The sequence below is a fragment of the Mobula birostris genome, chromosome 9 (genome assembly GCF_030028105.1).
Source record: "Mobula birostris isolate sMobBir1 chromosome 9, sMobBir1.hap1, whole genome shotgun sequence".
Lineage (NCBI taxonomy): Eukaryota > Metazoa > Chordata > Chondrichthyes > Myliobatiformes > Myliobatidae > Mobula > Mobula birostris.
The window spans coordinates 84,781,025-84,795,888 of record NC_092378.1 but is presented as its reverse complement, the minus strand read 5'-3'; positions in this window follow the sequence as shown (position 1 = coordinate 84,795,888).

Here is a 14,864-nt window from a genome sequence, read left to right as displayed (position 1 = left end):
CCAAGATTTTTTTCCCTGGTGAATACTGAAGCAAAGTATTAATTAAGTATTCATTCATCGGACTCCATGCACTCATTTCCACTATCGCACCTGATTGGTCCTATTGTCACACACCTCATCCTCTTGCTCTTCACATATCTGTAGAATGCCTTGGAGTTTCCCTTAATTTTGCCTACCAAGGCCTTCTCATGGCCCCTTCTCACTCCCCTAATTCCAATCTTAAGCTCCTTCCTAGCAAACTTGTAATTTTCTAGAGCTCCAATAGTACCTAGTTTCTTGAACCTTTCGTAAGCTTTTCTTCTTAGCTAGATTTTCTACATCCTTTGTACACCGTGGTTCTTTAATTCTACCATCATTTCCCTGCCTCAATGGAACATACCAATGCAGAACGCCATGCACATGTTCCCTGAACATTTGCTACATTTCTGCCATGCATTTGCCTGAGAATATCTGCTCCCAAGTTCCTGCCTAAAAGCATCATATTTCCCCACCCCAATTAAATGTTTTCCCAAATTGTCTGCTCCTATCCCTCTCCAGCGCTATGGTGAAGAAGATAGAGTTGTGGTCACTACCTCCAAAATGCTCTCCCACTGAGAGATCTGACACCTGACCAGGTTCATTTCCCAACACCAGATCAAGTACAGCCTCTCCTCTAGTTGGCTTGTCTACATATTGTGTCAGGAGACCTTCCTGAACACATCTAACAAACTCCACCCCATCTAAACCCCTTGCGCTAAGGAGATGCCAATCAATATTAATTAAGTTAAAATCTCCTATCACAACCACCCTATTATTATTGCACCATTCTAGAATCTGCCTCCCTTTCTGCTTCTCAATATCCCTGGTACTTTTGGGGGATCTGTAAGAAAACACCCAGTAGAGTTATTGCCCCTTTCCTGTTTCTGACTTCCACCCACACTGACTCAGTAGGCTATCCCTCCTTGACTTCCTCCTTTTCAGCAGCCATGACACTATCCATAATTAGCAATGCCACGCCCCCACCTCTTTTGCCTCCCTCTCTGTTCTTTTTGAAACATTTAAAGCCTGGGATATCCAAGTCTCTGTAATGGCCTAACATCACAGTTCCATGTATTGATCCATGCTCTAAGTTCATCCGCCTTGTTTATGATACTCATTGCATTAAAATAGACACATCTCAAGCCATCAGGCTGAGTGCATCTTCGCTCTAACATCTGTCTATCCTCCTTCACAAACTCCCTACAAGCTGTCTCTACTTGTGCACCAACAGCCCCATCCTCTGCATCTTCACTCTGGTTCCCAGCCCCCTGCAAATCTAGTCTAAACCCTCCCCAATAGCATTAGCAAACTTCCCCGCCAGGATATTGGTCTCCCTCAGATTCAAGTGCAACCCGTCCTTTTTGTACAGGTCACACCTGCCCCAGAAGAAGTCCCAATGATCCAAAACTCTGAATCCCTGACCCTTGCTCCAATCCTTCAGCCACGCATTTATCCTCCACCTCATTCTATTCTTATACTCACTGTCACGTGGCACAGGCAGCAATCCCAAGATTACTACTTTTGAGGTCCTGTTTCTCAGCTTCCTTCCGAACTCCCTGTATTCTGCTTGCAGGACCTCCACCCTTTTTGTTACCTATGTCATTGGTACCAATATGTACCACAACCTCTGTCTGCTTACCCTCCCATTTCAGGATAAGGTTGAAAGAGTACAGTAAAAATTTACAAGGATGTTGCTGGGACTGGAGGATCTGAGTTATAAGGAAAGATTGAACAGGTTACGACTTTATTACTGCAATTAAATAAATAATTTTATGTGTAGCTTTAAATAGAGTAAAACAACTTTTGCAATTATTTGTCACATTTTTGATTTTGCAGTCCCTATTTTCTTCCACTGTGCATTGCAAATCAAAATTCTTTATAGTTTTTATCTAATGGCCAGAAAGGAAGAGAAGGGCGCTAGGGATGTGGTCTCGAAGACAAGGGGGCAGACACCCAAAATGTTTGGAAACCACTGGTCTATACAAATCAATCACCAAAGTTAGATTAGTCATTGACGTTTCTTTTCTTAGGCACATCTCAGTCTAAAAGTAAAGAAATTACATAAATGAATATCACTTATTGTTTGTGATTGTGTTTTGGAATAGTCTGTGAACATGAGGAAAATGTCACTGTCGCAAATTCTGTCTTCCCTCGATCTGCTGAACAAAGCTTGCAAGTATCCTTTACAGTATTCTGCAATACCTGGACATGGTAAAAATGTTTAACAGGAAGCCATACCTGAAAAGTCTATATCAAATGTGTCAGCTTTATGTACTCACTCTGCATGTCCAGTAACCTACCCTCAATAGTCAAACTCACCCAGTGATGCCAGCATGACACTGCATTCTCCCAAAGCTGCACAAGATCCCGCAAGAAACCCACAAAACAAATATCCAAAAGACCATTAAGGGATTGAAGACAACATATCATCTTCACACACTCGCCAAATTACGCACCACTTTCCCCCCACTTCCACCTACAAAAGTATCAATGCATGCAAATATTTGCAGTTACTTGAAAAACAAATTAAACTGGAGAAAACCAGGAACCATGACGGTGGTTGCAAATGTGCTGTACTGGATTGTTGTCCTGAAGACAACTCCAAGAAAAATGCCAGGAGCAGAACAGACAGCTCTACACCATCTTTGTCAATCTTACCAAGATCTTCGACACTGTGAGTGAAGATGGATCATGGAAGCAACACACACAAAATGCTGGTGGACCACAGCAGGCCAGGCAGCATCTATAGGAAGATTCACAGGGTCTTGGCCTGAAACATCGACAGTACTTTTTCCTATAGACGTTGCTTGGCCTGCTGCGTTCCACCAGCATTTTGTGTGTGTTGCTTGAATTTCCAGCATCTGCAGATTTCCTTGTGTTTGGATTATGGAAGATCATGGCAAAGTTTGGTTGCCTTGGCTGATTCATCACCATGGTCAAGCAGTTTCATGATGGGATGTCAGCCCGTGTGCTCAATGATGGTGACTGTTCTGTTGCTTTCTCAGTCACAAATGGGGTCAAGCAGGGATGCCTGCTGGTGCCAACCCTCTTCAGCATGATGTTCAGTGTGATGTTGACTTATGCATTCCGGGGTGTCGATCCTGGATTCCACATCAAATACAGGATGGATGGCAAGCTGTTCCACCTGCGCAGGCTTCAATTCATTACTAATGTCAAAGAGACGACGCTGAGAGACTACCTATTTGCTGACAAATGTGCTCTCGGTGCAATGAATCTGACGTGCAGGACATACATCATTGACAAATTTTCCACTGCATGTGAGAACTTTGGTCTCACCATCAGCACCAAGAAAATAGAAGTTATGCACCAAGCAGCCCCAGATCAACCCTCTGTGGAGCCATCCACCTCTGTGAACATCCAGCAACTTCAGCAGTTGACAAGTTCACGTATCTTGGCAGCACCCTCTCAAGAGCAGCTCACATTGACAATGAGGTCAGCTGCAGGATCGCCAAGGCTAGAGCCAATTTTGGGAGACTATGTGACACTGTCTAGGGGGTGAAGGGGAATTACTCCGCAAAACCAAGCTGAAAGTCTATCACGCTGTCATCCTACCCACCCTCCTCTACGCGTGTGAAACGTAGACAGTGTACATGAGACATGCGTGTAGACTGAACCACTTCCACTTGTAATGCCGACGGAAGATCATGGAAATCAATTGGCAAGACAGAATTCCTGACACGGAAGTGCCGTCTGCAGCAGACGTGCCCATCATCCACACGTTGCTAATGAAACATCAAATCAGATGGGCAGGCCATGTTGTCACGACGTCAGACGATCACATCCCCAAGCAGTTGTTCTTTGGGGAACTGTCCACAGTGAAGCGCTGTCGTGGTAAGCAAAAACAATTCAAGGACACATTCAAGACTGCACTCACGGCTCTTGAGATCATCACACTGCTGGGGATCATGCATCCTTGAATCGCTCATCCTGGTGCAGCCTTCTCAATAAAGGTGCCACCAAAGCCAAAAAGAATCGCAATGCTCAAGCATAAAGGAAACAACAGCAGAAGAACGAGCAGCAGGCACTTCAACTACAGAGCCTTCACACGCTTGCCCCATGTGTGGGAGGTACTTCCTAGCCTGGATTGGACTCAGCAGTCACACACAAATAACAAGCTCATCCACCCGTGGATGTCAGTGGCCCTCATCACTCGCAATGGACGTACACACACTGAACTGACTTCACATAACTGGAGATTGAGATAATCCATGAGCAGCAAAATAAAAATCAATAAATGACAAGTTTAAAAATTATTCACAATCGTCTTGTTGGATTTCTCGAAAATATAAGAGAAGGATGTTAGCATGGCCACAAAGTTAAGTTTATTATTTAAAATAGTAAATTGAAATTGGTTTATTTTTGGTACATGTACTATGATACAGGGAAAAACCTTGTTTTGCAATGCCATCCTTACAGATGATTTCATTACAATAGTGTATTGAAATTATACGAAGGAAAACAATAACAGAATGCAGAATAACGTGTTACAGAGAAAGTGCAGGCACTCAACATATGCTGAATGTTTTAGGAACAATTTCTTCCCATCCACCATCAGATTTCTGGAGAGACAATGAACCTATGTACCTCACTCTTCTTTGCTCTCCTTTTGCACTATTTATTTATTATACATATATATTTCTTGTTGTAATTTGTATGTTATTTTGTGTATTGCACTGGACTGCTCATGCAAAATAACAAATTTCATGAGTTCTGTCACTGATAATAAACGATTCTGACACAGCACAGCAGGCAATCAGGAACAACGCTAAAACAAGGTAGACTGAAAAATCATTAATCTATCTTATTGTACTAGGAACCATTCAATAGTCTCATGACAGCAGGGTACAAGCTGTCTTGAGCCTGTGGTGTGCTGTTGCAGACTTTTGTATCTTCTGCCTGATGGGAGGTGGGGAGAAGAGAGTACAGTACCTACAAAAGGTATTTTCCCTTTTAAAGGTTTTATGTTGTATTGTAATGATATCATCTGTAAGGATGGCATTGCTAAACAAAGTTTTTCAGCAGACAATAGAACCGTCTTCCGGCTGACTTCAGTCTCCCACATTCCTTCTGGCAAACTCTAGCGAGATTTCATGTGAGTTTTTTTTAAACAGTAGTATTCTCTTTGCCACTCTCCCATAAAGCTGTGACTGGTGAAGCACCTGAGCAACAGTTGTTGTATGCGCAGTCTCCCATCTCAGCCACCGAAGCTTGTAACTCCTCCAGAGTTGTCATCAGTTTCTTGGTGGCCTCCCTCACTAGTCCCCTTGCACGGTCACTCAGTTTTTGAGGACAGCCTGTTCTAGACAAATTTACAGTTGTGCCATTTTCTTTCCATTTCTTGATGATTGACTTAAGTCACCTGGAACAGTTGGACTACATCCCAGTCCTGAGAGAGGTTGCTGAAGAGATAACAGATGCATTGGTCATGATATTTCAAGAATCACTTGAATCTGGCATGGTCCAGAGGGCTGGAAGATTGCAAATGTCACTCCACTATTTCAGAGGAAGGCAAAAAGAAAGAAAATTATAGGCCAGTTCCATAACCTCAGTGGTTGGGAAAGTGTTGAGTCTGTTATTAAGGTTGAGGTTTCGGGGTACTTGGAGGCTAATGATAAAATAAGTCAAAGTCAGCATGGTTTCTGTCAAGGGAAATCTGACCTGACAAATCTGGTAGAGTTCTTCATGAAGGTAACAAGCAGGGTGGTAAAGGAGAGGCAGTGGATGTCACTTACTTGAATTTTCAGAAGGTATTTGATAAGGTACCACACAAGGCTGATTAACAGGATAAAATCCAATGGCGTTACAGGAAAGGTACCGTCATGGATAGCTGACAGGCTGGAGGCAGCGAGTGGGAGTGAAAAGGGTCTTTTCTGGTTGGCTGCCAGTGACTAGTGGCGTTCGTCAGGGAACAATATTGGGACCGCTACTTTTCATATTGTTTGTCAATGATTTAAAATTGATGGCTTTGTGCCAAAGTTTGCAGATGGTACGAAGATAGGTGAAGGGGTAAGTAGTGCTGAGCATTTGCAGCAGGGCTTAAACATATTGGAAAAAGGGACAAAAAAGTGGCAGATGGAATACAGTGTTTGGTAATGTACAACAATGCATTTTGGTAGAAGGAACAATGATGCAGACTATTAGGTCAATGGGGAGAAGGTTCAAACGTCAGAGGTGCAGAGACTCTTAGGAGTCCTAATGCAAGACGCCCAGAAGGTTAGTTTACAGGTTGAGTCTGTGGTAAAGAAGGCAAATGCAATGTTGGCACTTAGTTCAAGGGGAATAGAATATACCGTGAAAGCAAAGAGATAATGCTGAGCCTTTATAAGACACTAGTCAGTCCGCACTTGGGAGTATTGCCAACTGTTTTGGGCCCCATATCTCAGAAGGGATGTGTTGTCATTGGAGAGAGTCCAGAGGAGGTTCATAAGGATGATTCCAGGAACGAAAGGGTTAACATATGAGGAGCGTTTGGCAGCTTTGGGACTGTACTCACTGGAATTTAGAAGAATGCGAGTGGAATCTCATTGAAACTTACCGAATATTGAAAAGGCTAGATAGGGTTGATGTGGAGATGATGTTTCCTATGATAGGGGTATCCAGAATGAGAGGGCACAGCCTTAAAATTGAGGGGTGACCTTTTAGAACAGAATTAAGGAGGATTTTTTGTTTTAGCCAGAGAGTAGTGAATCTGTAGAATGCTTTGCCACAGACTGTGGTGGAGACCAAGTCCGTGGCTATATTTAAGGTGAAAATTGATTGTCTCTTGATTTGTCAGGGCATGAAAGGATATGGAAGAAGGCAGATGTATGGGGTTGAGTGGGATCCAGGATCAGCCACGATGGAATGGCAGAGCAGACTTGATGGGCTGAATGGCCTAATTCTGCTCCTATATCTTGGGTTTTATGGACTTAACTGTACCCCAAAGGATATTCAGTGACCTGGAAATTTTCTTGTATCTATCTCCTGACTTGTGTTTTTCAATAACCTTTATGCAGAGTTGCTTGGAATGTTCTTTTGTCCTCATGGTGTAGTTTCTGCCAGGATACTGATTCACCAGCAGTTGGACCTTCCAGATACTACAATCCATTGAAACATTTTGAATGCACACAGGTCTCCAAAAACAAATCTCTATTTCACTAATTATATGATTTCTAAAACCAATTGACTGCACCAGTGATGATTTGGTATGTCATATTAAAGTTGGGGGCTGGAGTGAATACTTATGCAATCAATTATTTTGTGTTTTATATTTGTACAAACCCCATTTCCAGAAAAGTTGGGATATTTTCCAAAATGCAATAAAAACAAAAATCTGTGATATGCTAATTCACGTGAACCTTTATTTAACTGTCAGAAGTACAAAGAAAAGATTTTGAATAGTTTTACTGACCAACTTAATTGTATTTTGTAAACATACACAAATATATAATTTGATGGCTGCAACACACTGAACAAAAGTTGGGACAGAGGCATGTTTACCATTGTGTTATATCACCTTTCCTTTTAATAACACTTTTTAATCATTTTGGACCTGAAGATACTAATTGTAGTAGATTTGCAATTGGAAATTTTGTCCATTCTTGCTTGATATAAGACTTCAGCTGCTCAACAGTCCGTGGTCTCCGTTGTCTGATTTTCCTCTTCATGATGCGCCATACATTTTCAATAGGAAATAGATCAGGACTGGCAGCAGGCCAGTCAAGCACATGCACTCTGTGTCTACAAAGCCACGCTGTTGTAGCCCGTGCAGAATGTGGTCTGGCATTGTCCTGCTGAAATAAGCATGGACATCCCGGGAAGAGACATCGCCTTGATGGCAACATATGTCTCTCTAAAATCCTAATATACACCTCAGAGTCAATGGTACCTTCACATACATGCAACTCACCCATGCCGTGGGCACTGATGCACCCCCATACCATCACAGATGCTGGCTTTTGCACCTTTCGCTGATAACAATCTGGATGGTCGTTTTCATCTTTGGCATGGAGATCTTGACGCTCGTTTTTTCCGAAAACTAGCTGAAATGCGGACTCATCTGACCACAGCACATGGTTCCACAGTCTTTCGGTCCATCTGAGATGAGCTCAGGCCCAGAGAACTCACTGGCGTTTCTATAGAGTTGATGTATGGCTTCCTCCTTGCGTAATACAGATTCAAGTTGCATTTTTGGATGCAGCGACGGACTGCGTTGAGTGACAATGGTTTTCCGAAGTACTCCCGAGCCCAGGTGGCTATAATTGTCACAGTAGCATGACGGTTTCTTAGGCTGTGCCGCCTGAGGGCTCGAAGATCACACGCATTCAACAGTGGTTTCCGACCTTGCCCTTTACGCACTGAGATGTCTCTGAATTTTCTGAATCTTTTCACAATATTATGTATTGTAGATGTTGAAAGACCTAAATTCTCTGCAATCTTGCGTTGAGAAATGTTCCTTTTGAACTGACTAACAATTCTCTCACGAATTTTGGCACAAAGGGGTGAGCCACGACCCATCCTTGCTTGCAAAGACTGAGCCTTTGATGGACGCTACTTTTATACCCAGTCGTGATACCTCACCTGCTACCAATTAGCCTGCTTAATGTGGAGTCTTCCAAACCGGTGTTACTTGAATATTCTGTGCACTTTTCAATCTTATTTTAACTCTGTCCCAACTTTTGTTGAGTGTGTTGCAGCCATCAAATTCTAAATTTGTGTATACTTACAAAATACAATTAAGTTGGTCAGTAAAACTATTCAAAATCTTTTCTTTGTACTTTTGTCAGTTAAATAAAGGTTCACGTGAATTAACATATCACAGATTTTTGTTTTTATTGCATTTTGGAAAATATCCCAACTTTTCTGGAAATGGGATTTGTAATTAATTTAGATTACTTTGTAGGGATCTGTTTTCAATTTGACATGAGTCTTTTTCTGTTGATCAGTGTGGAAAAAGCTAAATCCAATCCACTGTGATTCAATGTTGTAAAATAATAAAACATGAAAACTTTCAAGGGAGGTGAATACTTTTTATAGACACTGTCTGTTTGAAGAGAGGCTGGATTCTGCAGTTTGCTGTTTCAGCCAGAGCAGTTACCATACCAAGCCATGATAGGATGCTTCCTCTGGTGTATTGAATAAAAAATGGGGAAGTTCTTTAACCTCCTGAGGAAGTCGAGGCTCTAGTGCACTTTCTTGGCTGTGGCGTCTACGTGGTTGGACCAGGACAGACTGTTGATGGTGTTCATTTCTAGGAATTTGAAGCTTTCAACCCTCAAGTATATTGGGTGTAGAATATGGTGCTAAGGATGTGGCAGATATTCGTGGCATGGTTATGACTGCCGATTTTTACAGATTGCGGTCTGTTCAAAGTCAAACTTGAGTTTACTGTCATATGCACAAGTGCATAGGTACAATGAAATGCTTACCTGCAGCATCATGACAGGCACAATGCATCATATAAGCCGCATTCACATGATTTTTTCGAGTAAGCACAATTAGAACAAATAAAACCAAAGTCCATTGTAGTACAAATTTGTCATAGTGTTTCTAAACTGCAGTAATTAAGGTTTTATCCTTGGTTCAAGAACCAAATGATTAAAGGGAAATAGCTATTCTTGAACCTGGTGCCATGGGCCTCAGACTTCTGTACCTCCTGCCCAATGGCAGCTGCAAAAAGATGGCATGGTCCAGATGATGGGAATTGTTGATGATAGATGTTGCTTTCTTCAGGCAGTGCCTTCTGTAGACATTACCAAGAGTGGTATCCACGATGCATTACATAGAGTACACTACTCCCTGCAATTCTTACATTTCTCCACATCCGAATTGCTGTACCATACCATAATGCAACCAGTCAGGATACTTTCAACAGTCCATCTGTAGAAGTTTGGATGACAAGCTGAACCTCCTTAACTTCCTAAGAAAGTAAAGACACTAGTGCGCTTTCCTAATGATTGCATCTATATGCTGAGCACAGGAGAGGTCAGCTAATATGTTATCACCATGAACTTAAAGTTGCTGACTCTCTCCACAATGTACATTGGTGAATGTTCACCCTCCTCTTCCTTCCTAAAGTTTACTATCAGCTGAATCAGGAAATCAAGGTTCCAGTTGCAAAGGGAGGTATTGAGTCCCAAGCCTAGGAGTTTGGAGATGAGCAACACACACAAAATACTGGTGGAACGCAGCAGGCCAGACAGCATCCATAGGAAGAAGCACAGTCGACGTTTCTGGCCGAGACCCTTCGTCAGGACTAACTGAAAGAAGAGTTAGTAAGAGATTTGAAAATGGGAGGGGGAGGGGGAGATCCGAAATGATAGGAGAAGACTGGAGGGGCAGGGATAGAGCTAAGAGCTGAAAAGTTGATTGGCAAAAGGGATTCAAGGCTGAAGAAGGGAGAGGATCATGGGATGGGAGGCCTATAACCATATAACAATTACAGCATGCAGACAGGCCATCTTGGCCTTTCTAGTCCGTGCCAAACTCTTACCCTATCCTAGTCCCACCAACCTGCACTCAGTCCATAACCCTCCATTCCTTTCCTTTCCATATATCTATCCAATTTAACTTTAAACAACAACATAGAACCTGCCTCAACCACTTCTGCTGGAAGTTCATTCCACACAGCTACCACTCTCTGAGTAAAGAAGTTCCCCCTCATGTTACCCCTAAACTTTTGTCCTCTAATTCTCAACCCATGTCCTCTTGTCCCCACTCTCAATGGAAAAAGTCTAACCACGTCAACTCTATCAATCCCCCTCATAATTTTAAACACCTCTATCAAGTCCCCCCTCAACCTTCTACGCTCCAAAGAATAAAGACCTAGGGAGAAAGAAAGGGGGAGGGGAGCACCAGAGGAAGATGGGGAGCAGGCAAGGAGTTATTGTGAGAGGGATCTTTTTTTTCTCTCTCTGTCCCTCTCACAATTACTCCTTGCCTGCTCTCCATCTTCCTGTGGTGCTCCCCTCCCCCTTTCTTTATCCCTAGGCCTCCCATCCCATGATCCTCTCCCTTCTCCAGCCTTGTATCCCTTTTGCCAATCAACTTTCCAGCTCTTAGGTCAATCCCTCCCCCTCCTGTCTTCTCCTATCATTTTGGATCTCCCCCTCCCGCTCCCACTTTCAAATCTCCTACTATCTCTTCTTTCAGTTAGTCCAGACGAAGGGTCTCGGCCCGAAACATCTGCTGCGTTCCACTAGCATTTTGTGTGTGTTGCTTGAATTTCCAGCATCTGCAGATTTCCTCGTGTTTGAGTTTAAAGATAAGTTTGCCTGGACATAGTATTGAAGGCAAAGCTGTCATCAATAAACACTAGTCTATTGTGGGTGCCTTTACTGTCCAGATGTTCCACAGATGAGTGGCGGGAAAGCGAGATGGTGTATGCCATGGCATGTTTATTAAAAATGATCTACAGATTTTTGATTTTGATTATTAGCAGAAGAATGGAATTTCAAATATATATTCAGATAAATATCAGAAATTTGATTTTTATACTGAAGATCTGATTGTAAATTAGAGAAATCTACTTGAAACTAGTTTGAACACTTATTGAACAGTTCTCTGCCTTTCCTGCCATCTAATGGCAACTAATGTTATTGCTTAGAACAAGCTACACAGAACCTACAAAGCATAATAGAGTCACAAGAGACTTCAGATCCTAAACATGGAGTGAAAACCTGCTGGATGAACTCAGCAGGTGAATCAGCATCCACAGAGGCAAGGGAATGGTAAAGACAATGCATCAGGACTGAGAATGCAGAAAGGAGATAGAGGAGAAAGAGGTGAGAGGGATTAATGAAGCAGGAACTGGCAAGTGATACATGGAATCAGGTGAATAGGGGTGATGATGAGTGGATGGAGCCTGGTGGGGGTAGGGGAAGGGTGGAATTGGAAGATGGGCAGCTAGGGGATAGGCAGCAACAAATAAGGAAAATAAAGCTAGCTGAGGAGAGGAGAGTGTGGAGGTAGAGACAAAAGCTGGAAGGTGATCTGAAAACAAGAGGTTGCAGATACTAGAAACTAATAAGTAAGGAAGTTGATAAGTGAAAACACCATCTTTCTTGCACTACGTTCAGCTCTTGGTCTCCTTGACAATATGAATACATATAACAGGATGTTATTCATCAATTTAATGTCAGTTTTCAATACCATAATGCACAATAAGCTCATCTCTAAACCCTTGGACTTGGAGCCCCCATCCGCAACTGGCTTCTACACTTCCTGACAAGCAGATGGCATCTGGTTAGAATTGGTCATAATCTTATCTCCACCTGGACACTTGCATCCTCAGTCCCAAGGTCTACTCCCTGTACGTCACTACTGTGTGGCCAGATACAATGTCAACTTGATCTTTAAGTTCACCACAGATCAACAACAATGAAGGAAAGAGTACATGAACCTGTGCCATGGTGTCAGAACAACTAGTCTTTAACATCAGCTAGACATCAATGGCTGGTTATTGGGCTAAGAAGTGGCGTGTGTTGGGGCAGGGGGAAGAACACAACCTTTTCCTCAGCTTCGGAGCTGCTGTAGAGTTTGTCAACAGCTTCAAGTTCTGAGGCACACATATCATTGGCAACCTTAACTTCGAAGCTGATGTGGTGTTATTTTTCCAGTCAATCACTGACGCATTACTTCCTACCATTTAGTAAATTTTCACAAGGCATTGCTTCAGAAGAGCTCATAATATCATTCAGGATGTCTGTCACAGGCCATTCTACCCCTCCTCTGCCTCCTGAGAGAAGAAACAGGAATTGGAAAGCCTGTGAAAAGAGAGAGAGAAAAAGTCTGACAAAAACAAGCAGAGCAAGTGCGAGAGGTGGTCAGCATGTTTCCAAGCTGAGTAGCTGTTCCTGAAATTAGCTTCATAGGATTTCAGGCTTCTGAACCTCCTGCCAGACAGAAGCAAGAGAAGAGGACATGGTCTGAATGGTGGGGATCCTTGCTGATAGATGCTGTCTTTTTGAGGCAGTGCATCTTGTCGATGCTGTCGATGGTGGTAAGGGGCTCTGTCTGTAATGGACTGGGCTGTGTCTACTACTCTGCAGCCTGTTGTTGGAATTGCCTCACTGGACCATGGCAAGGCCAGCACAGTAGTCCAGTAGTTAGCATAACACTTTACAGTGCCAGCAATCAGGGTTTAATTCCCACAGTGTGTACTTTCCCCCCATGTCCATGTTTGCTTGGGTGCTCCGCTTTCCTCCCACATTCCAAATGACATATTGGTTGGGGTTGCTAAATTGTGAGCATGTTATGTTGGCGTGAAAGCATAGCAACACTTTTGGGCCTTCCCCAGCATATCCTCGGACAATGTTGGTTGTTGACACAAGCAATTCAATTCACTGTATGTTTCGATGTACATTTAACAAATAAAGCTAATCTATAATCTGTCAGCTTCATTTGAGCAAGGTATTTCGATGCAACCTAGTGCATATGGCATTAGACTAATTTGAATCTGATGGGCAGATGGAATGACTTGAGGGTAGGGATAGACACAATAGAGAAAATGCATGGATGGGTAGCAGAAGCAGCAGGTAGGGGTGCAGAACGAAACTGGGAAATGGGGGTGTATTGGAGTTGGGTGGCAAGAGAACCTGGCTAGAGAGAGAGAAAGGAATACAGGGAGCTACCTGGTATTGGAGTTGGGGGGGGGGGTGAGGGGGGGGGAGAGAGAGAGAGAGAGAGAGAGAGAGAGAGAGAGAGAGAGAATGAGAATATATATACACATACACACACACATATATACACACCTGATATTGGAGTTGGGTGGCAAGAGAACCTGGCTACAGAGAGAGAAAGGAACACAGGGAGCTACCTAGTATTGAAATATTCAGTGTTCACATCATTCACTTGTACGCTATCCAGGTGGAACATGAGGTGGCATTGCAGAGTTTATAGAAGACCAACTATCAGTGGAGAGGGGAGATTGGACCTGTTGGTTCAGGATGGAGTCTTCTGACCCCTGCTTACTTTGCTCCATGCATTTCCATACAGTCTTCTGTGTCTCTGGAGTTCATAGAAGACTAGTCGCTACTGCAGAGGGAGATCGGTCTGGGGAGTTAATCCAACTCAGTCCTTACTATGGAGGAAGATTGAAACATCAGGTCCTAGAGTGGAGGTTACACCAGTCCTGAACACAATACTATGTGCTGGCGTTTGCAAAATGAGGTACTCTCCCTTAAGCTGATTTTGTGATTAATTTGAAAAGTTTGGAAAGACAAAAATAGAAAGTCAAAATGGATGTGGAATTAAATGGCAACTGGAAAAAACGATTATTCATGCAGACTGAAGAGGGGTGCACTACAATGTGGTCACCCAACTGTGCTCCTTCCGATGTAGAGAAGAATGCATTATAAACGCTAAATGCAGTACATTAAATTGGAAATAGTGTCACTGAACTAGTTATTCAACTGGAAGAGCTGTTCAGGCTGTTGGGCAGTGGGAAGAGCTGAAGTTACTGAAGTTTCCAGAATAAAAAATAAGACAGAACATTTAGAAAGGGATAAAAATTTAAATTTATTCAACATTTGGACAATTTTGAGAAGAGGAGCGATGAATAGAGAAGTGAAGGTGTTATATTTGAATGCAAGCAGTGTACAAAACAAGGTAGATGAGCTAACAGTACAATTACAAATTGGTAGGTATGACTGTGTTGCCCTTCAGGCATTTATTTGACTTTGTTTGGTCTATGCTTTAAATGATTTGTTTGTAACTATTTTCTAGTTAAAGTTAAAGGTTGATAATTAAGTTACAGTATAACAAAGGTAAATTCATTATCTATGGTATATCGCGGTATGTGATGACATCACCTCCAGTTTCGCTGCATCTTGTGTGTAACCTCCGGT